General features: G+C 41.0%; 1 protein-coding gene across 2 annotated transcripts in view; it reads right to left on the bottom strand.

The window, feature by feature from the left end:
• The window catches only part of SLC16A1 (solute carrier family 16 member 1), a 52,606-nt gene extending 28,906 nt beyond the window's left edge, over positions 1-23,700 (bottom strand). The window contains exon 1 of one of the 2 annotated variants that reach the window (XM_089514392.1): positions 23,538-23,700. The gene's annotated coding sequence lies outside the window, so the exon portion shown is untranslated. Of the gene's footprint in view, positions 1-21,402; positions 21,512-23,537 lie in introns of those variants that run through there. The other variant, XM_089514393.1, reaches the window with a different exon arrangement.
• Between the last annotated feature and the right edge of the window lie 1,044 nt (positions 23,701-24,744).

Here is a 24,744-nt window from a genome sequence, read left to right as displayed (position 1 = left end):
AATTCTATTTAGGGAAGGAAATTTTTGTAAGGAAGCAGGCAGGAACACAGGCTCACCATTTAGTTAAATCAAAGGGTTGAAGGAGAGAAATTAACATAAAGAATTTTGTGTAATATGATTTTGCATGTTCAGTCTGCGTGGTAAATGGTAGTTTAACACAGTCTGAATGAGTTGGAATGAAAATGTCAAGGGGTGTGGATGCACAGGAAAACTGCAGCTGGGAGAATCTAGTTCCCTATCAAAGGCGCGTTACTGCCGGTTGCTGCGTCCAGGATCCACAGCAGCCAAACCGTGCATTTCCCGGGCGCAGCAAGAAAGAAGTGCCAAAATAGCACTTCTTTCTGCGCCTCAGGAATGGCGCCGCAAGACATCCAGATGCTATGCATCCGCGACGTCAAAATGGCAATGCCCATCTGTATAGGGCGCCGCCATTTTGACGCACTCGTTATGCACGAGGGGCAAGGCGCGTCAGTAAGCGCTGCCCCTCGCACGTAACGACAGCGCCTCATGGGCCCGTCTGTAACGCACCTAATATTAGTTTCTTACCCCTGAATGAGGAATGAATCAGAAGCACTGTTAGCAGAAGACTTGCGCCTTAGAAACATACCTTTCTATTTCCTATTTGTTAATTCATAGAAAGAGACACAACAAAATACCGTACTCCACAAAGCTACTTTAGGAACAGATTCACAGTGAAGACAGTTCTATGCATATTTGTGTATATTCATACAGAAAGAAGCCCACTGTTTTCACCAGACTATTTCCAAGAATGTTTTTAAAAGTATGCCTTCCAATGTTAACTTTTCCCAAGGAAAATTTTCAATTTTTTTAAAAGAAGAAATAATTGTTTTACAATATTCAATTGTAATAACAAATGGATACCAAGATAATATTAGACAAGTTTCAAATTATAATTAAGTCTTTTTCTAGGAAGCATTTGAGTTCATTTTTACTGATTTATAAATAGGGGTAAAATAAAACAACTACACACAATAATTAAATCAATATCAAGTCATGAATTCACCTTTTAGCTATACAGTTTAATCAAAACCAAAACTAAAAGAGAATGGGCACATGGCCTTAGTGAAAGAGAGGTCGACTGTACTGTAAGTAGGGTAACAGACCACACAAAAGCATATGTGCAGCTATTTGGGTGTGCTAAAACTGAAGCGCCAACAATATTCACCACCTTTGCCTCTTAGATTTAAATAAATGAAGCACTTGTATCATTTTTAAAAACTGTTTCCAGATTATATACATGTGTACCAGCAGATAATATATTAGAAGGCATACTGTCTTCCATACAAAAGAAAAAGGAAATCTAGCACTACACAGCTTTTTAAAAAAAATATTTTAAAATTCAAAACCTGCTACCCAAGAGATTTCAAAAAGCATCACACATTCATCTAACCCAAATGCGTCAGATTTAGCAATAGCAAGTACAGTTCTATATCCCTTATGAGTGCAGTTAAGCACTCCCTAAGTGGTTTACAACTGTCAGCTAATTGCCCCCAAGAAGCTAGATACTAATTTTAGTGATCTCGGAAGGATGCAAGCCTGAGTCAAGCTTGAGCCCTTGGCTGGTACTGAACTTGCAACCTTGCAGTTTGTAAGTGGCTGCAGTACAGGCATTTAACCACTGTGCCATCAGGGCTCTTTATTTAAATTTAAATTTGTGTAATCTATTAATTTAGCCAATCTACTGAATGTTGCAGCCTCATATAAGCCATACGCTAAGACAGCACCCTCTTAGCAACAGGCATGTTTTCTGGTTATCAACCCTAGATTATGATAAACACCCATGATTTTGCAAAATTAGCCTGCTATAGCAAAACAATAGGCAATAAACTCTTTTTCCATAAGATGATCCACCCATTCACAGACAACATTTGCATCCTGCCTTTCCTTCAAAAATCTCAGGTATATCTCTCTCTGGCTTTTCTTTGCAAACAAAGATTCAAGAAGGACTTGTTAAGGAAAATGCAACATGGGCTATACAGTGATAGAAATAAAACATGTATGTGAGAGTCACTATGACTAAGCAAAAGCAATTAAGAAACCACACAGGTGTAAAAGCTAATGTAATTTAGCAGTCCTAAATGCCAAGGACAGAAATGTAGAGTGTATAATTGAAAGCACCTGAGAATCATTAAGTGGACAAGGTGAAATGATGAAATCATTAATTATGGGTTGAACTATGAGAACCAATCAAAATGGATGTACACGCCCACTGGGTGGAAACTGGCTAAGTGGGTGGTGTTTTACAATGGCTATAATAATTGCTATGATTCCCAATGTATTTTGTGGGTAGTTGTTGGATAGTTGTGGGGTTTTGTGAGTAGTTTGGAGATTGTAGAGATTGTGATTTGTGAGGGTAGTAGTATTTTTATATAGTAGAATAAAGTAGATCTTTTATATAAGACTACTGAGTTGTCTGGTGTCTTGAGTGAAGATACAAGAGCCAGCAGGATCCTGGAGAAGTGTGAAGACTTCTGTGGAAGAAGAGTGAGAAGGCTTGGAGAGTTTGTCAGGGTCTTCAGCCTATTCTCTGAAACTCTGCTGCTTTGGAGAAAAGCATTAACCACTGGCCAAAGCTGGTCAGCTCCGGTGCATAACAAGGTGGTGAGTCAGAGCCAGAGGTGAAGAGCTACAACTCCCATCATCCCTGACAGGACTCATCCTGTGCTTTCTACAAGCGTGTTGATGACTAAAAAGACCAATCCGAGATAAACAAGTCCAGTTGTAGACTCTTTTCCTACAGCGCTTTGGCAATATATCAAAAACAACATCCTGCAATCTGCGGAAGAATCCTTAGGATTCTCCCTCAAGAAAAATCAAGACTGGTTTGATGAAAACAAGCAAGAGATCCAGGAGCTGTTGGCAAAGAAGAGAACTGCTCACCAGACACACCTCGCCCAGCCATCAGGTATATAAAGCTGCAACATTCAGTTGGGAAGTCTTCACAACAGATCTGAGAGTGTTGACAATTTCTGAGTTTTATCATTGTAGACTGTCCCAAAGGCATCTGTCAGTTGGGCACCATATAAATAATTTAATGAATATATAAAGGCCTCCATTAGGCAGTTGACAGCTTGCATTTTGCTTCCTTTGTGTAAACTGCACCTGGAACTTCACACTTCATCAGTGTATCTCAGAGGGGGACAGAAAATCTATCTACCAATCCTGATTTGTTAAAACTGACCAATAAATGCCTATCCACAATTTCAAATGATGCAATGGATTCAAGGTTTAGTGGTAATACTCCTTTACAATATATCATCCTCTCTCTTTTAAATTAGTAGTTAAGTAAAACAACACCTTTTGAAAGAGACATGATGATAAAGAGACAGATTACAGTAGAAGCAAATTAGCGCTTCAGTTCACTTTTGGAAAGTGCAAACTAAATTTAGCAAAACACATAACCAAATAGTTATAAATCAATCTGTAGTAGTTAATTCTCCTCTCAAAGCTATCTACCCATGGAATTCCCCTTTCAGAAGTGCACATCCAAACAAAGCTCTTTGGTAAAGTTCAACCGATTATGTGCCCTGAAATATACATTGGATCTGCATTGGTTTATTGGCTAATACACACTGTTTACTGCTACACTGATATTTTAGTTATGAAGGCATTGTAATGTTTTGAAATTACCTTAGCTAACACAGGAACATTGTTTATGGGGGAACACATTTGGTTAATAATAAATTTTTCCAGCAACAGTGTGAAAGAGAGACAGAAGTACAAAATAGTTACCCAATATTTTACAGAAACCTGATGTCCATTGCCCCTTCATCTAAAACTCTGCAATATACTATGGCACTTATTAACAGCTAGTGACGTCATGGTCAGTGTAAGTACACAAATTCTCATGTAACCCTCACAGGCCCTTCTCAGACTATATGCCATATTTATTTGCATCTTCTACAAAGATTACACTGTCCTGTATTTGGCAAGTATTTTGCTTCATACTGTGGCTCAAGCCTCTCTCTAGACTTGAATTTTACAAATATTAGTTGGGCATTCTCTCAGAGGATTGCTCCACAGCCTTACATGAGTTTCTTGGAAGGAGAATAGTTGACATGCTTGCATGTTCACTTTCTTCTGCTTGTTATCATCTTGTTAGAGTATGTCACTGACCCCTGCTTTTACAGATTATGAAGCCTCACTATCTGTTTCAAACCTGAACCAGAAGCCAATTTTTCTTTTAATGTTTGATACCATACAGTACATAAACCCCCACTATTGGTAGCTTCTAAGGCCACACACAAAGGCCTGTTACAGACTGCCAAAATAAAGCTGCTTCGGGTCTCTTTGGAGGTATGCTATTTAAATGATGCATGGGTTCTAAGAGTCCGGAGGTCGCACCAAAGCCACACTCCATTCATAAGCACCAGAGTGCAGCTTTTGGTGCAGCTTCCGGATTCTTAGGATGCATGCATCATTTAAATAGCATACCTCCAAAGAGACCCGAAGCAGCTTTATTTTGGCAGTCTGTAACAGGCCAAAGATTCATTTCCTGACATGTCCTTCATTTGGGAATCATCCTAATAGTGCTTTACAAATAAAGGACAAAACATTCCTTATACAGCACAGCCTTCCCTTATGTAGGGATCTGTTCTGGACCCCCCCCCCCCCACGTAAGGGGAAAAACACGTATGCACGCAGCATGCCCCATTACTTCTTCCGAGGCGCGAGAGGAGTTTTTCCAGCGCGGCTTCCAGCATATGCTGGCAGCCTTGTATGGCAGGCCCACCTATAACGCCGGCACGCTGTACTAAAAAGGAGAGTCAAATTCTAGAATATACATTCTCTGAAATGTAACTTATCAATGTTTTATTGGAAAAATTGCAGTTGTTAACGTTAGATATAATGCAGTCATAGTGTCATTATGAACCTAGTTATGAATGGCTGAGAAAGATTGAAAACATAATAAAAGTACACTCGTCCCTCCACATTCACTGGGGTTAGGGGCACAGGACCCCTGTGAATGTAAAAAAACTGCAAATAACAAAAACCACAATACCAGAGAGAACACCTCTCTAGGAGTCTCTAAGTCCTCCAGTGTAACTGGATGCCAGACATCGACCATAGAATTGTACTGGAGGAGCTACGAATGCCTAGTAGAGTGTTCTCTCTAGGAATCTCTAGGTCCTTCAATGTGACTTTTCGTTAAACTTTACCCTAGAGTTGTGCTGGTGGACCTAGATATTCCTAGAGATAACATATTAATAAAATTCATGAATAATCAAATTCATAAAGGTCAAAGCCACAAATATGGAGGGACGATTGTATAGATTTCTGCATCATGTGGAGTAATTTTACAAGTATTTATAAATAAAGGTGTTAAGAGTTCAGCGAAATACTATTCTGTGATCTGGAAAGTAACAGGGCAGTGATTAGTTTTGGAGCATTTTTAATTTTGGATGAGGGATACTCAACCTGTAACACAAGGATAGGACCAACCTATTTCCTATTTCTGAAAGTGTCTTCTCTCACCATTATTACCCCAATCCATGTTGAGAACCATCATCATTATCCAAACCCCAAATGTACCCATGAACACACAAAAATGAATTATCTCAGTATTCTCCCATTATAAGTCAAACCCTACTTATATATTTAAAGAACAGTCTTCCCTCCAGATTTTCAGGGGTTAGGGGTGGAGGACCCTCGTGAATATGAAAAATTCGTGAATAATGGGTGCGGACTAGCACGTACGCACACACGCACGCACATTTCCCCTCCAAAGCCTCAAACACCTCTAGCAAGCTATTTGAGGTGCTGGGAGGGTATGGGAGTGCATGCTGGCTGCTTCTTCCTTCCCTCCCAAGTTTTGAAAGAAGTCAGAAAACCTCTTTCAGACCTTGGGAGGGGGGGGGAAGGAGGGTACTTTGGCCACGTCCCCCTTCCCTCCGAAGGTTTGAAAGAAGTTCAGGGACCTCTCTCAGGGCTTGGAGAGGAAGGGAACAGGGTGCTTTGGCCGCATCTCCCTTCCCTCCAAAGGTTTGGGAGACGTCCGGGGACGTCTCTCAAATCTTGGGAGGGAAGGAGGGTGCACCTGCCACTTCCTCCTTCAGTCCCAAGGCTTCAGGGAGCTCAATTAGTTGTGAATCCCTAGCTGTGCACGAGCACCCTCCCGGCTTTTCCATCACTCACAGGGGAAAAGCCTGAGAGGGACAGAGAGTGAGGAGTGTGTACACACACAGCTAGGGACTTGCGAATAATCAAATCCGCAACTCCCAAAGGCGCAAATTCGGAGGGACAACTGTATTCTCAACATCTGCAACTTAAGAAGTTTGAGACTGGGATCCAAAACCATAGAGTGTTATATTTTCTACCTGTGAAAATAAACATTGGTTTATTTTAGACATTAGACAATTACTGGAAAGATATAGAATTGATAAAATGGAACATGAATTTACGGACAAAAGAAATGAGATCGCTCCTCCCTCCCTAACTGTCATCGTCCGGCCTCTGAGGGGGAGAGAAGGCTGGCCCAGTACCATCGGGCTAGCCTGAAGAAAGAGGCTCCTCCCTCCCTAACTGTCATCGTCCGGCCTCTGAGGGGGAGAGAAGGCTGGCCCAGTACCATCGGGCTAGCCTGAAGAAAGAGGCTCCTCCCTCCCTAACTGTCATCGTCCGGCCTCTGAGGGGGAGAGAAGGCTGGCCCAGTACCATCGGGCTAGCCTGAAGAAAGAGGCTCCTCCCTCCCTAACTGTCATCGTCCGGCCTCTGAGGGGGAGAGAAGGCTGGCCCAGTACCATCGGGCTAGCCTGAAGAAAGAGGCTCCTCCCTCCCTAACTGTCATCTTTAGGCCTCTGAGGGGGAGAGGAGGCTGGCCCAGTTCCATCAGGGGCTAGCCTGAAGAAGAAGAGCCCTCCCTCCGGTCCATCTGCCTTGGTCCAGGCCTCAGAGGGAGAGAAGAATGCTGGACCTGATTCCCCCCCCCTCACCATTCCCTTCTCCTTTTGTGTCGTGTCTTTTAGATTGTAAGCCTGTGGGCAGGGAACTGTCTGTTATCCCCTCTATGGTAAACCGCTCGGATTCCCAGTGATAGGGCGGTATATAAATAAAACCTATTATTATTATTATTATTATTATTATTATTATTATTATTATTATCATTTTTGATGAGGAAAGAGGACATATCTCAAAATATTATAAATTACTAAAACAAAAAGATCTGGAATCAGAGAGTGTAAAACAATGTATAGTGAAATGGGCTCAAGATACAGGAAAAGTGATAGAAAAGGATCTTTGGGAAAAATCATGGCATGACACCAATTTCTTCACCCTATGTCAAAACTACAAGGAAAATCACATTAAGATTTTACATGTTGGTATCTATCTCCAAGCAGATTAAATAAAATGTAAAAGGTGGGGAGTGGTAACTGCTGGAAATGTGGTAAGAATAAGGGTACGTTTTACCATCTTTGATGGGTATGTGTAGAAGCTAAAAAATATTGGGGGGGAAATACACATCTTGATATCAAAAGTATTGGAAATCACTTTACCATTTAGCCCATTACTGTTTCTTTTGAATATGACTGGTATGATAGAAAGAAAACTAGAGAAAAAATATATGAGAATTATACTATATATGGTAGCAATTTCAAGACTTATATATGCTAGATATTGGAAACAAGAAACTATTCTGACAGAAGAAGAATGGGTGGAAAAATTGGAAGAAGCAATGGAAATGGACATATTAACAGCACGGATGAGAGATTTAAAGATGGAAGAGAGAGAGAAAGAATGAGAATGTTTGAAAAGATATAAAGAAAACAATTAAGATGAGGAACTATAGTGAACTGCTAATGAATAACCTTTTTTTTGAGAAACAAAAATTCTCTGACATTAAGTATATAAAATATACTAGATTATATAGAAAGCAACAACTTTGTGGAAGCCATATTAATAGGTAATTGTCATGAATTCAACAAGATGGTACTTTATAAATATATGTATTGTGTATATATATATGTATGTATGTATGTATGTAACAAGTATTTTGTAGGTAGGAGTATTGGGGGACATGGTTAGCAAGTTAGCTGTATAATGTCTAATATGCATTGTTTATTTTGTTATGTGTCATTTCTGATATGTGTCAATTTTGTCTTTTATTAATAAAAGAAAAAGAAAATAAACATTGGTTTTATGCCAAAAGATACCTTAAACCTTTTATAAGCCATCTGGCCACTATTTTAATATTAGTGGGTCCACTTTTTTCTTTCAAACCAGTGGTGTCAATCACAATGGCAGCTATCTGTGACACTGAATCCAGTATTTATCAGGCACTAGCAGGCATCCTGTTCGGTAATTGCAACTAGAGTAGACTGCTAAATGAATTGCTGAATGATGAATCAACACCTAGGTAAATCTAACTGCTTCAGTGAGTCTACTCCAGTCAAGACTAACAACAGGATTTATGCCACTGGTTCAGTAGTAGTCTCAAACCAGAAAGGGTATGAAAAATTCTACTGTGAGACTGGAGTGAGTAAATACTACTTTTTCCAACAACAAATTCTCTTCCACACTGAAAGCTAAGTATTTCCCCATCAATGCCCAAATCAATTACCCCCATACTTCTACTGTGGCACAAGATTAGTTTACATAGTGGATCAGAATAGGTTTAAATGGCTTTTATCTAGCTATGCATACTTTTCAAATGGAGCTGTGTCACCACTCTTATCTACAAAGGAAAGCCTCCCCCAGATAATTGAATCAGTTAAAAAAACTGTGACAAAAAGGGGGGGGGGGGGAATTTCTCACTTAGCAGATCCAGAAAGAAAATTCATTAAACAGAACAAATCTCAGTGGCATTCATCTGATCAAAATGAAATAAAACTCATTATTACCACAATTTCTTTTCCTTCTCTTTAAGCACAGGTTGGATGGCACTCAATAAGCCACTGGAGTAGAGCACAGGACAACTACAAGTAGCACTGTAACTAATGATGCAAGTGGACTCGGGCCGAAAGTACGTTCAGCTGTTGATGTGCTAAGAGGTAAAATTAAAATCTGAAGCGGTGCAGCACATTATAGGAACCTGGGATGTGAAAAGCAGGGGAAGCTAAACATAGTAAAACAAGAAATGTAACATATAAACATTACAATATTTGGAGTGAACAAGTTAAAAATGGACAGGAATGCAACATTTTGAGTCAGGTAATTATATAGTTGTCCCTCCCCCTCAACCCCCACAAAAATAGAAATCTGCACATATTCAAGCCCCACTAGCTTGAATAGCTACACCACGGGCACACACAGCATTTTAACCCTCCTCGCTTGCCAGTCCACAAAGAAACAAGAGCATGGTCTCGAAGTCCACAAAAATGGAGGGACAACTTTACAATGTTTTACTTAGGAGATTCAAATCTAAGAAGAAATGGGGTGGTATTTATAGTGAGGAGAGATGTAGCAAAAGCAGTTAAAGGACAGAATGCACAGTCTGATCAAATCATGTCCATAAGACATCACAGAAAAATGATCAATATAAACTTGATCTGATCTTACGTTTTAACTACATAGGCAGAAAAAGGAAAAAATGAAAGATTTTATGCTGGAATCCAGGATGAAACTGACCACTCATTGTCCATCATAGGTAATTGGAATGCAAAAATAGGAAACAGAACAGAATCGAAGATTGTAGGAAAATTTGGCCTGGAATCAAGAAATGAAGCAGGAGTGACTGATGAAATTTTGTGAGGGCTATAGTTTGTTCATTACAAATACATTCTTCAAGCAACCACAGAGGTGACTGTATACATTAACATCACCTGATGGCCAATATAGGTATCAAATAGACTACTGGTATATAAGTGGAAAGAAGATGGAGAAAGCTCCATTCTCTCTGCAAAACAAACCAGGTACAGGCTGTGTCACACCACAGACTATTTACATCACTTAAAAGTACACGATGAAGATATTGAAATAGTTCAAGATTTCCATATCTTTCATACTTTGTGTTAGTCACTAATCGGAATGGAGATTACAGTCAAGAAATCAGAAGAGAACTAGGACTTGGAAGAGCATCTAAGGAAGAATTAGACAAGATCCTGAAATATACAGGCATTTTTAATGATAAAGTTAGAACTGTCCATGCCATCCTATTTCCCATTTCTATATATGGTTGTGAAAGTTGGACAGTGAAGAAAACTAATAGGAAGAAAATCAAATCATTTGAAATATGGCGCTGGAGGAGAGTTCTACAGGGAGCGTGGACTGCTAAAAAGGCCAATGAATGGATTCTACACCAAATCAAGCCTGAACTCTCCCTAGAAGCCAAATAACTAAACTGAGATTGTCATATTTTGGTCACATCATGAGAAGGCAGTAATAAAAGAGAAGGACTGCATTCCAGGTAGGTAAATGCAATCAAGGAATCCACAGCCCTGAGTCCGCAAAACCTGAACAAGGCTGCTGATGATGGGGTGACTTGGAGGTCTCTCATTCATGGGATCACCATAAATCAAAATCAACTTGATGGCAGTTGACAACAATAAAGAATTCATTTGGAATGGAGTTTCCTTCTGTGCCTTTGGCATAAGGTAAAATCTGGCTGTTCTTGGTAGACGTGACTATTTGGGGGTGTCTAAGGGCTCGGTATCCCACAATAGACAATTGAGGGCCTGCTGAGTTATTTCAATGCTCACAGGGTGAACTAAGGTCAGCAACACGCAGACAGAGAGCTACTCAGAATTTCTCAACTAGTGGAAGTGAGACAACATTCCTTTTCATGTCAGCCACAGCATATCCCATAGGCAAACAGAACAACCACATCATCTTTGGCACTCATGACTTTGTTAAATCATAGTCCCCGAATTGTGTATAACAATGCTACTCAAAGTGATGGTCCATGGACCAATGCCGGTCCACAAGCCATCAGCTGCTGGCAAGTTTCTATAACAGAAAGGAACAATTATACAAATATAGTGTCAGTTCCTGGCACATTGTGTGTGTGTTGGGGGGGGGGGGGGGGTTCTTAAGAAAGTTTTTTAAGAAACATTGGTGTACATCACTCTTTCAACCTCATCCAACAGTAATTCAAAAATTTAATCACATGGCAGACTTGGCATGTTTAAATGTGAAACAATTTCTTGACTGGGAGATAAGAAGAAATTTCTGAATGCTATGTTTGTTTATAGTAAGTATTATCTATAATGTCAGAACATATAAACTATAAACTTCAAACAATTCAACAGAAAAGTCAACCAGACGTCCTTGAATTCTTCACCTTCATGATAGGACAATGTCCAGATTTTATTTAACTGTACTGAAAAAGGAAATGAAACTAAATTGATTCCAATGAATTGTTATTATTCTACTGCTATTGCCAAACTGCAGAAATAAAGTGAGCATCAATAGCATGAATTTTGCTCTGATGAAAACAGGCAACCAGTGTGGTACTTTAAGAAGTATCTGAACCAGTTTTACAGTTCTTACAACAAATTCTACGCTAATTAAACCTTGTGATTTCTCGTCAATGGCAGCACCCAATATATTACCATAATCCAATTAAGAACGTATGAGAGCATGGACCACCATGACTAGATTATTCCCACCCAGGTGTGATCAAAAATAGTGAAAGGCTAGTCTATGCCACTGATGCTACTATTGACCCTAGTGATAAATCTGGATCTAATTGCATCCTAAAGTTACAGACCTACTCTTTCAAAAACAGTGAAACAGAATAAGTTGAACACCTTTTCTCCAATGCATTAGTTAGTGCCCCCCATTTCATCAAGATTCACTTGTTCATTAGCCCTCACCCAGTCAATGAGGTTTTATAATCCATTCTAAATACATGGAATTAGATTAGAAAAACTGCAGGTCATTTCAGATCTGCAGTTCAAAGAAACCAGCATGATCCCTTTCAAGAGTCTTATGGCTAAAGGCAGTGTCTCTGAATAATCTATGAAAGCAAATGTGGCAGGATTTATCTATATATTATCTATATTATAAGGGTGTTGATTATCATGTTGTAGAACTTTCAGGCAATGAACAGTCCAACAGAAAAGCCAACCAGAAGTCCTTCAATACCTCACCCTTTTGCTAAGCAATATTGTTAAGAGATTTTATTTAACTGTACCAAAAGGAAGAACTAAAAGTAAATAAATTTTAATGAATTACTATTTAGAGAAATATTTTTCTAAAATTTCCCATAGCTCATGAAATACTACAGAAGTAGAACTTTCCCTGCTTCTTGCCCTCAAGCAAAACATAGTACAGTGGTACCCCGGGATACGAATGCGCCGCCTTACGAAATTTCCGGGTTACGAAAAAAATTCAATTAATTAATTATTTCCGGGTTACGAAGGTTATTCCGGGTTGCGAAAGAAATTTTGGTGCTTTTCGGCGCGATTTCACCCGGAATCGCGGCTTTCGCTATTAAAGCCTATGGGCTTTTTCGGCTAGCGAAAGTTTCCAGGTTACGAAGGGCTCCGCGGAACGGATTACTTTCGTAACCCGGGGTACCACTGTACATGCAGACAGCAATTGATCTCGCTCAGTCAGTGGTACAGATTATATGACTTCATTTCCATCACCCCATCAAGATCTGCAACATCCAAAACTATCCCAAGAGAAATACAGCCTTTAAAAACCACACAATACAGAACTGATACTACATTTCTTTGATGTGTTATTGCCATGTCCTTCTTTCATTTCAGATGCTGAACATGTTCCAAGTGTTTCAACATCATGTAACTTGTCACATTGCAGTACAAATCATACTATCTGGAAGAAAGTCCACTCAAATCTGTTGAGCCTACTTGCCAGTAAAGATGGTGGGAGATACAATTATCTGTAAACTCTTGAGATTTTCCAGATTGACAAACATTTCACACACAGTTCTAAGAATGCTTACTCACAGACTGCCATCTAAAACACACATTTGCTTCTCAAAACATCAGCACTAAGTGCTATCTTATCACTTTACTCAATTTACAAGCAGCAGCTAATTTCTTTCAAGAAACTCTCAAAACCCTTTCCCCTTTCCCTTTTCCAGGTCTTGTTTCTGTCTTGGGACAAACAGCCAAACATTTGCAGTCTGTCACAGTATAGATGAATAAGAACTCAGTACAGGGATACTGCAGTTAACAAAGCCTCTGAGAAAAAAACGTATTTTATGAAGTCTTTTTAAGCCTGCCCAACCCCCTTCCTTCTTGTTTTCTGTCTAGCTGAAAGGTTTTTTCAGCAGCATCAACATTGGGAAGGTGGTGAAAGAGGGCTGGAGAAACAGGCTTTCAGCAACACCATCGCTGCAGCAAATAATGTAATAAACCTTGAGCTGGGAAACAATGGGATTCTACTTTACCTAATTGCACTGTAGCTGTATGTGCTGGCCTACAACAGGCAATGTAAACAGCAGCTGCCTCCATAATCCCATACTGAGCATGTATTAACAGCAAAACAAAGGGAAAAAATGGGGAGAGCACTACTCCCAGCACATTAAAAATGTCAGATTCTGGACACCAAAATGTAATCATAAGAAATATGGAGATTAGTGGTGGTGAGGAATCACCCCACATGCATTTTGGAAGAAGCTTTGCTCCCTAGAAGGTTTGACATGTTTCTGTCTTCACATACAAGGCTTACCTTACCATTCTAAATAAAACATCTGCTGAAACATGTTCAAGCTGTTCTCTCTCTCTCTCTCTCTCTACACACACACACCCCTATACATATTCTTTCCATGGGATCTGATGTTTTTAGGGCATTTAGGTCATCTGACCCTAAAACAAGGAGGAAGGAATGAAATGAAGTATGTCTCACAACAAGCCCCTTATTAGATTATATGCACTCATTTTAACATATGTTAAATATTAAAGAGAATTACAGCATTCTAATTTCCACCTGAGAATATTATTTTTAATCAGATTAGTGTCCACACATGCATATATATGCATGTATAAATACATGTATGTGTATTTTACTTATAATCTTCACTGTAGCTGCTGTGATCAGTCAGCACAATTTTAAACTCAAGGTACAACATAGAATGTAAGCTTAACTTTCTACCACAAACAGAATCTGTTCATTCTGGATACAACGGAGCAAGATTTATGCTTTCAGTGTGGTAATGAAAAGATAAAAATAGTTTATGGGCAAACATAAAGAATGGCCAATTACTCACCTGATTTTTATGCTTAAAAGTATAAAAGTACTGGAGGATGGCTGAAATTTCCATACATACATACATATATACATAACAAGCCAACAGGTCACTGGAAAAAATGTGTAAACTAGAAATGTGCCATGATGGATTAGGAGGTCTGGAGCACTCCTTGCCTCCTGCACAATCCCACATTATTTCCATGCTGAATATAACGGGAAGGGGCTTCATTTCCTATATATTCAGTATGGAAATGCAGTGAATTACTAGAGGAAGGATGATGAACTCAATGCTTTCAATGGCTTGCTGGAAAGAGGAGAGGGCATTCCCCCATTCCTCCCTAGGTTAGAAATGCTATTCTGACATCTTTCTCATCTTGAGAATATAGTACCTTGCAATGTTTTCTACTGCCATGCTGAGTGTCAACAGAAGAGAGATTAAAAACTTCAGTCCACATCCAGTTTTCTATATGTCCATACAGAATATGAAAAAGAGAGCATTTTTCCATTTCTATACTGACTACTCAAGACAGAAGGATACATCACTGTCGTCACTCACCTACACTGAACTTCATGCATCTGCTGTTTCCTATGGCAACTAGGCAAACAATTTAAGAGGGGTAGTTAAGATTAAAATTAGAAATTTCATCATTTATTAATTACATTTATATCACATCCTTACTCTTGGTGAGCTAAAGGTGGGCTTTCCTCCTTTCTGTGTTATCTTCACAACAGTACAATAGGCTAGGCTGAGTATGTGATGGGCCTGAAGTTATGATTTGTGGGACATGAATGTGGATCTCCTCAGGAAAGAAATATATGAGAGAACAAACATTCTCCAGCACGGCAGAGACAGAAATCTTAATTAGTACAGAATGAAGACAAACCTGCCTCCAATGTCATGTTGTTGCTGTTGTTGCTGTGTGCTTTTAAGTCATTTCCTGCTTTTATTATTGTGTTTATGCTTTTTAAGTCTGATATCAAACATTTCTCCTCTGTATCATTTTAGTGTCAATGGTGCTTTACAGAGCGCCCAAAAAAGGCGCTCTGCCAGTGCCCGTGTTTGCAGCGTGAGGGAGCCGCAGTGGAAAAACCGCGCGGCTCCCCCACGCAGAAAAAGGACCTGCAAAAAGCGGATTCTTCTTGCGGCACAGTTGTGACGTTGCAAGGCGCCCATGGCGCACTTGCGGCATCACAACCGCACCGCAACATGCAGATGCTAAGCGCCCGTCACGTCAACATGGCGGTGCCCATGTGCATAGGGTGCCGCCATTTTTACGCCCCCAGTACGTACTAGGGGTGAGGCCTGACGTCCTCGGCCAACCCCTAGTACATGCTGGGGGCGGAGCAAAGGCCCGTCTGTAACAGGCCCATGTTTCTGACAAGAAATTTACACCTAAATAAGACTGTGATATGAACCCCTACCTAATCGGCATCAGCTGAACTTCTAAGACAGCTCTCCTCAACCTGAGCTTCAGCTCTCCTCTATCTAACCACAGACTATGCTGACTGAAACTGATGTACGTTGTAACTCTGCGGTGGGCAAAATGCAGCTTGCAGCCCCCCTCAGCTTCTATTCTGTATCCTCAAAAGATTCCCAAACACTCTAACCTCTCCTGGTTTTTTTAAAATTAGGACCCCCCCCCAAAAAAAAAAAACCCTCTCACCATAAAAAAGAAGCAGTTTGGATGGATTCACCTCCACTATCTCAAATTCTTCAACTCCTTCCCCACAAGGAACAGAAAGGCTAATTGTCAGCCAAAACTCAAAATTATATCATTTCCAGATCAGATATAACCAGGTTACCTAGGATTGTGAAAACTGGGGTTTGGTTCCAGGACCTACCATGGATACCAAACTCCATGGATGTTCAAGTCCCTTTAAATACAATGGATAATAAAATAGCGTCCCTTATATAAAACAGCAAAATCGAGGTTTGTTTAGTGTAATATCTCATATTTCAAGCTGTGGAGACTTCACTCTGTGAATATGGAGGCCAACTGTAGCTGTCACTGGAGTTGCTGACAAACAATCCTACAAAACCCTGTTCAAATCAACTATGCAGCACAGAGAAGATGGGACCAAGAAAAGGTCAGAGACCAGGAGTTGCTAATACTGTACAGTGGGCTCTTGGTATGTGCTGCAGTTTGGTTCCAGGACCCTCCCCCCCCCACAACATGTTCAAATCCCATTATACACAATGGTGCAGAATCTGTGGATATAGAGGTCCAACTTACTCTCTTGTACATCCAAAGAGTAATCAAAACTAACTGCCCAATCAACCCTCAAGCTTGTAAGTCTTCCCCATACTCATACAGTTCGTTGCAAAGCCATCTCCTAAGTTCAAGGAAGGACGAAAAGAAGGCCAGCCTCAAGAAAATGCTTACTGGTCCACACAATCCTATGAATATCTGCTCAGAAGTTAAGTCCAACTACCAAATGGGTCTGATTCCCACGCAAATGTGCACAGGATTGCAGCTTACAATTAGGAAGGAGTGTAGAGAGATCTTGCAGCACTTTTGAAACTAACTGAAATAAAGAAGTTACAGTAGAGTCTCGATTATCCAACCTTCGATTATCCAACATTCCGGATTATCCAACGTCGCTGCTCAGTGATTTCTTTACATTTTCAGAGGACTGTTTATACATTACAATGTTATTCCTATAACGTTACTGCAACGTTACTTTTACTGTTACTGCAATAAAACTTCAATACCTTTGCAATTCATAGTGATTTCAAGGCTTTTCTTGGACCCTCCTGATTATCCAACATTTTCAGCTATCCAACTATCAGCCCGCCTGTTTATGTCGGATAATCGAGACTGTATTTTATTTCAACGTGAAGGCGACATTTTATTTCAGTTAGTCTCAGAGGTGCTACAAGATCTCTCTACATTTTGATTCTACAAACTAACGCTGCTATATCTTTGAATTAGGAAGGGGTTTGCCTCCATCTGATATCCAACATATATTGCACATAGTTACTTTTCCAGAGGAAAAGTATTGGCAATGTACTCTTGTGTTCAAATTATGTTGCCTGAACTAGCACTCTGGAAATAACAGTTTGGTTTCCAATCTTTTCTGCAACTTTGCACTCTGAATGTTAATCAGCAAATGAAAAGAAAAATGTTATTTTTCTATTATGCCCCTTCTTCACCTGCCTGATGTGGAACGCTCCTTCTACTTGCAATAAATAGCACTACCCATTTTTTATGTGCCACATTATATGAAAGGGAACTACAGAACTGGGCTGCCAAAGTGTTACATAAAACCTCACTACAGGATGTTTGTATTCAGTTAAGCAGTTAAGATCAAAACAACTCTTAGTTAAAGACATTAATCCATTAGCAGCTCTAGATTGTAGGAACACAAGATTCAAGGATAATGCTCTGTAAGGAGCAAAAAGCTTTCCTTGAGCACCTCTGACTGTATTGCAAAGCAAAGTTTCACTTGAATAAGTGCAAAATGTCAGTAGGAACTGTTGTGATTATGGGAGTACGAAGAAATAGATGTCTTCAGAATTGGCTGTTCATGTTGCATATTGATGGCTATAAAATCAGAGAACAGAACACAGTCTTGGACTAAGACTACACATGACACAGAGGAAGGGATCTAACTCTTTCCCTTTTCACATAGAGATGAATAGTGGGCAAAACTGCTTTTTGCCCTGCTTACATACATATACGGACAGCTTTCATCAGGAAATTGGATTTAGATATACAGTTGCTATCTATAAAAGATGAAATTGCTATCTACAAAAGATGGAAAGGATGGTGGCATATTTCCATATCTAAGACATAGTACTGAAGTCCATCCTCACTTTCCATGGCAATCTCTCTCAACAGTAGCTCATTACAGAGGTACAAATCTTCCCATGAACAGTCTGATACAATGCTTCCATGTCCTTCTTCCCAGATATGATGGATTTGTTGTTCTACCAATTTTGCCCAAGCACATGCTTTCAGGGAAGACATCTCACTAAAACATAAACCTAATTCCAAGGCTGCATCCTCACTGCAGAAATAATCTGGTTTAACACCGCCCCAATTGCCATGGCTCCATGCTATGGAATTCTGGGAATTGTAATTTGTTGTGGCACCAGAGTCACTACAACAAACTCAATTCCCAGTTTGTTAAATTAAGGTGGTGTCAAACCAGATTATTTCTGTAGTGAGGATCATCCCTAGTCTCCGCTAGAGCAGAACCACTGAATCAGCTGCTGAATGCTAAATCAAAATTTACATAAATCCCACTGAGTCAGTGGGTCCACTCTATTTGAGACTAGCAATTGGATTTAGATATAATACTTTCATCTACTAAAAGTGCAGAAATGTGAAGGTTTGCTTCTCATCTTGCAGAGCCTCAAGAAAGCCTCACATTTTCAACTCCCTCCTTTCTTGCCACATAGCCTCAATGCTCTTAATGTATACTGGTAAACTGATGCAATTGCAGAAATGTGACGTTACTTGCAGGGAGAAGGAAGGGTAAAAATTGAGATATTGATTCTGAAATAGCTACAGGAAACAGCCCAGATAATATTACCCAGAGAACATTTAAAAAAAAATTAAGATGTTAATGGGGCAAAGTGCATAGGTGTTGACACATCCTTTGTTACTAACTCAGCTGCAAAAATGAAGTGTGAAGTCAGAATCCAAAAAGCTTTTAAAATTTACAAGGCAGAAAAACCGGAAACAGTGTCTTTGTTTAGTAAACTGAAATAACATGGCTGCTGAAAAGGATGTAAGTGATGCTGAACAGGACTTGAGGACAAAATTAACTGATGTAATCCAGGGTCAATCTTATCTCTAATTAGTATAGCACCTGATCAACCACTTCTCCAAGACACGCTTTAATTGAAAGTAAGCTTCACTGAACCAGTGGAAGCTTGTCTGAATGAAACATGCACACGAATTGCATCATAGCTGTGTTTTACCACTATAGGAATTAAAATGCATCTTAACACAAATACATCTCTAACTGAAGTGTTATCAGTAGGACCGGGAATATGAAGCAGGTTAAAGCAATTCAACTTCTTTTCTTCACTAGCACTTACTACAAAAGACTGAGCTGCTATATCAACATATAAAAGTAGTCCCTATGTAGTTTAGAACCATGTTGACGTTTTTAAAAGGGGTGAGGAAAACTATGTTTTATGAGGTGTATGCAGCCCCCTCCCTCCATATTTTAGAAAACATTTGTTTTTTTACTGCCTGGTGGAGGGCAGAAAAGGCGTCACAGGAGCCTAAAACATCACAACGAGGCAAAAACCATGCCCCTAGAGAACAATGTGCAATGTCTGGAAATACACTGGGCTTCATACAAGAAATAGTTAACAGAAGACACAAACCGCATGGCAGGCAACATGCTAATCTATATCACAGCCACAGCTAAACTGTATCTTCAACAGTGGTCTGAAATTACTGTATTTGGGGAAACTCTAATCAATTACAAAACAAAAATCCTCAGCCCTGCTTTAATCACAGGCAAGAAAGATCACATGCAACAAGTGATGGCCCTAAAAATATACACTCAGCTTACTGTATACACTCATGTATAAGTCTAGAAATTTTAGTCAAAAAATTGACCCAAAAATCCCAGGTCAACTTATCCATGAGTCAAATGTAAATATTATACTTTAACTCTTATTAAAAAGGGAACAATCCCCTGGTATAAGGCAAGAGTGCAATCTGTCCTAGAAGCACTGACCTCCTTCTACTCTCTTCCATCCAGCCTTTAGTATGAGTTAAAACAGTTATGCCTGCCATAATTTTGCAGGTTCTTTGGCATTGTTTTCCTTTGCTTCTTTGTTTAGATCCTTTGTTACATGCCCCTAAGTTTTACCCTCAACTTATCCAAGGGTCATATCAAAATCCATGATTTTGCCTCCAAAACTTGACCTCGACTTATACATGAGGTCGGCTTATAGTCGAGTATATAGAATCACAGAGTTGGAAGAGACCGCAAGGGCCATCCAGTCCAACCCCCTGCCATGCAGGAAATCTCAATCAAAGCATCCCCGACAGATGGTCATCCAGCCCCTGTTTGAAGACTTCTAAGGAAGGAGACTCCACTACACTCCAAGGGAGTTTGTTCCACTGTCAAACAGCCCTTACTGTCAGGAAGTTCCTCCAAATGTTGAGGTGGAATCTGTTTTCCTGTAGTTTACATTCATTGTTCCGCGTTCTAGTCTCTGGAGAAGCAGAAAACAAGCTTGCTCCCTCCTCAACATGACATCCCTTCAAATATTTAATATACAGGTAATTAATTAGATGGGCATCACAATACAAAGGTACATCTGCACCAGCAAGTCTAACAAAAGGCTGCTCATGTAGATCTACCATATTTCCATTTCTGGATAAGAGTGGGTGGGATTATATGACTGGAAAAAGCAAATCAGGCTGCCGAAGAAACTAAGATCCTGCCCCACTGCAAGACATGCCTTTTTAAGCCATGTGGCTTTCTGTAATAGCTTTCAGAAGATACACAAACCTGAAAACCTCTATAACAGCATTGTGCCACACAGTAAGGTACACAATAAACTGAATCTTGAATAGTTATATAACTTCATCTCAAAATAACAAATACAGAACCCAGCATTACCAATTGATTACACTGAGCTTTAACTATTAAACTATGCTTGCATTGGAACAGAAGAAAACATGCCAATTCAGCTCACTTGCCTCTATACTCAAGAATGTTTTCAGCATCTGCCTTGAAGTGTCAGCAATCTTAAGGTTCAAAGAGTCACCAAAAAAAGGCACAGTGAACAAGGGAAGGCCTTATGTGAGAAACTTCCTGTTCCTTGAATCCAAAATGTGCCAGTGTGAAAAGCTGATAATCTCACACAAGAAAAAGCATACATTTCCCCCCAAAGATTTCATATCCGAAGAACATGTGAATTCAAGGAGCACTGTTTCTGCACCCCCCCCCCACACACACACACACAACTGGAACTGCAAGCAGCCTCAAAATCTTATTGACACAACACACCATACTACATTCTTATTATGCCAAATTAAATAATCCACTGATTTACTTAGAACTGATTCAAATTCAGAACTGATTCGCATATGCTGCTCATCACACTCATGACATTCATGTGGGAAAGCCACTGCAGAACTCCATTCATAATCTCACATTGCAAGGCCAGCCCTACTATTTACAGAGTGAGGTATCCATATCAACCAGCAGATCCCAATGGGAAGCAAGTTGGTAGCTATTTTATTTCCTGTTATACAGTTTTATTGCCAGTAGTGGATTTAAAAAAAAGCTTGTAGTATTCTTTACCTTGGGAAGAACAGGGGATATTTGCTGTGCTGCCTCAGGCTATCAAATGTTTTCCGCCAAGCTTGCCCCAGTACCTTTTTGTCGCCACAGATGCAATTCACACTCTGAGCTACAAATCAACAAGTGATGAGACAACATATCCACAATCAACATGTAAACTAATACAACATCTCTACACTTATAAGCACATGTTGGGAAGAGCAGAACTTTACATACAATTAAATGTTACACAGCACTGACATTGCAAATCATTTTGAGGAGAGTTAACGAAGTCAGCCAGTGCCTGGTAAATAAGCCATCTACTGTATTTGGAAAATGAGGTCGCTAATAACGATGACTGGAAACCAGGGTTTGATTCCCAGCTCAGCCATGAAACCCACTGGGTCACCTTGAGCAAGTCACATTCTCTCAGCCTCAGGGGAAGGCAATGGCAAGCCTCCTCTGAACAAAGCTTGCCAGGAAAGCCCCAATGATAGACTCACCCTAAGTCAGAAACGACGTCAAGGGACTGAACAAACTACAGTATTAAGATGCACTATGGAGAAGCAAGTTATCCTTATCTCTCAAACACAGGCACACTTATTAAGCTGGGCAAGTGCAAAGTGCCTACAGCAACCCTACCTTAACTTCAAATGGACACTGGTTTGGCCCATTTAACTGACAAAGCCCCCCTCCAAAACCAGCCATCCCCCACGTGCTGAATTTAAACAAAGAGGACCACAAAGCCTCTTCCCCTCCTCTGCAAAAACAAAAAGAATAGCAAACCCCCACAAATTGGGAAGCAAAACCCACTATGAGGGTTGTGTATTGCGTATCGGTTGTTGTTTTAAACTGTTGCATGCTTTAACTATGGAGATTAACTGATGTTGTTAATTGTTGATTTGCTGTGGTTCCCTGCCTGGATCCATGGGGAGCAGCAGGTAAGAAATAAATTACTATTATTATTATTAGCATCAATAAATAACTGAATTCCACCCCCCCCCCCCACACACACACCCCAACAGCCATCGTGACAGGATAACTATTCCCTCACACCACAACCAGCCCTCCACCTCCATGCTCCCCATCCTTCTCAATAGGAAACCCCTTTCCTCTGGAAGTGGAACCCTCCCCACAACTGCAAAAAGCACCCCAATCTGTCCCTTTCCCCTCCTGCCCTCAGATTCTCCCCTCCATCTTCTACCTCAGCCCTGAGCTAGACCCTGAGGAGGAGACCCCATCCTCCTCTTCCAGGACATGACTTCCATTTCCACCTTCTGCCCTGGAGCAATTCCCAAATGCCCCCCATTTTGAGCAGAAGCATGGATTTCTAATTCTAGGAGTGTTTTTAGCTCAGGATCCTCCTTTTCCAGAACATGACCTTCATTTCAGCCTTTTGTCCAGGAGGAATTCCTAACTGTCCTCTATTCTGAGCAAGACTAAGCAGCACAGATTTACATATGATGCATCTGAGGAAGTGGACTGAAGTCTACAAAAGCTCACGCTGCCAACTTCTTTATTTCAGTTAGTCTCAAAGGCGCTGCAGGATCTCTCTCTACATACAGATTTATAGTATGTAGTGTCTTCACAGGGTGACCAGGTGTCCTCCTTTTCCAGGACGCATCCTATAGTTCACCCTCCTGCCCTGGGGCAACTCCCAAATGCCCTCCATTTTCAGCAGGACTAAGAAGCTGGGTCTTATATATTTAAAGGAGTATTTTAAAAATTGTTTCTATCCTGTGAGCCGCCTTGGGTCCCTTTTTGGGAGAAAGGCGGCATAAAAAAGAAACCAATCAATCGATCGATTTTGAGCTTTTTTTATGTGACCACACGTCCTCCATTTCTTTCTGGAAGGTCCTACATTGTTGAGGTGCCTGGTCCTCCTTTGAGGTGAGGACACCGGGTCACTCTGTCTCTTTGGCTCTTATTTGGCCATGCCCTCCATTTTTCTTGAACATCCTCCTTTGAGGCGAGGACACCTGGACTCCGTGCCTTTTTAGCTTTTCTTTAGTCATGCCCTCCTTTTTTTTGAGGTGCCTGGTCCTCCTTTGGGGCGAGAAACACTCCCTTCCCGCCACGTGGAGCTCCAGGGCGGGCAGGCAGCTCCCCGAGGCCCGGCCCCCGGCTCCCTCCCTCCTTCCCCGGCGGCGCCATACCTGTCCCCCAGGCTCCTCTCTCTCTGGGCCCCTCACTCCCTCAGCCTGGACCCTCTCTGAGGCTGGACTCCGGGCTCTTCCCTCCCCTCAGGGGCTATAACGGGGCCGGGAGAGGCAGGCGGAGGCGGGGAAAGGGCTGGGCCTGGGAGGCCAGGGCAGGCGATGGCGGCAGTGGGCCTCCTTCTTCCCTCAGGCGCCCTCAGCAGGAGGGAATGGCGGCGGCGGCGGCGGCCGAGAGGCCTTGCTTTGCCCTCAGGGGGACCCTGCGGGAGGGAAGGAGGAAGAGGGAGGCCCATGGGGATGGTGTTTGCTGCACGTAGGGCTGGGATGCATCCACATTGGAGATATAACCCGGTTTGGTCCCGCCTTAACACTTTTGCTGGCTCAAGGCTATGGAATTCTGGGCTCCGCTCTGGGCCCACAACAAACTCCATCTCCCAGAATTCCATAGCAGAGAGTCAGACAAAGAGTTAAAGCGGGACCAAACCGGGTTATTTCTCCAGTCTGGCACTCAGTTCTGCAAGGAAATAATTGTGTTTTCTACATATGTCTTATTCACCTTAAACATTTTGATCCAGTTATTAATAAAGCAAAATCCTTTCCTCAGGAAAGTCCCGAAGTCTGATTGTCAGACAATCCCTTTCGAAGCATCCTTTGGAAGAAAGTGAAAATGTTGGGTGACTGAATTATTTTGCAACAAATACATCCTGTTACCCATTTTAAAAAATGCGTTGAGGGTTTTTCTTTTCTACGGGGAGGAATTTCACAAGAGAGGAGTTTAATACGCTGGTTCTGCTTTGTAGCTGTTATGGGTTCTCTATTGTAGTACTTTCTTCCCCCCAGCAACCATGTATATATGCCTAATACATGTTCTGAGTTAATTTTGCTAAGTGTGTGGGGAGAGAAAGAGAACAGGAAAATTCAGTTGCAGTCTGCCATGCAAATATGTTTTCAGTTTTAGACTGCACTAAGAATGGTAGTTCTTCTGTCCAGTGCCATGGCTTTTCTTGGTTGGTTTTTGTTGCTATGTGCCTTCAAGTTGTTTCTGACTTATGGCAACCCCTATCATGGAGTTTTCTTGGCAAGATTTGTTCAGAGGGAGTTTGCATTTACCACTGTTTCTGCCCATGTGGGTGGCTAGCCAGGCAGGCAGCCTCCCTCCCTCCCCTATTCTTCCTTCTTCCTCCCTGCTCATTCTTCCTCCTTC

Source organism: Sceloporus occidentalis, unplaced genomic scaffold (assembly GCF_023333645.1).
Source record: "Sceloporus occidentalis isolate IW3139 unplaced genomic scaffold, rSceOcc1.0.p SCAF_3, whole genome shotgun sequence".
Taxonomy (NCBI): domain Eukaryota; kingdom Metazoa; phylum Chordata; class Lepidosauria; order Squamata; family Phrynosomatidae; genus Sceloporus; species Sceloporus occidentalis.
The sequence above is the reverse complement of the archived record's forward strand: the minus strand, read 5'-3'. Positions and strand labels throughout refer to the sequence as shown.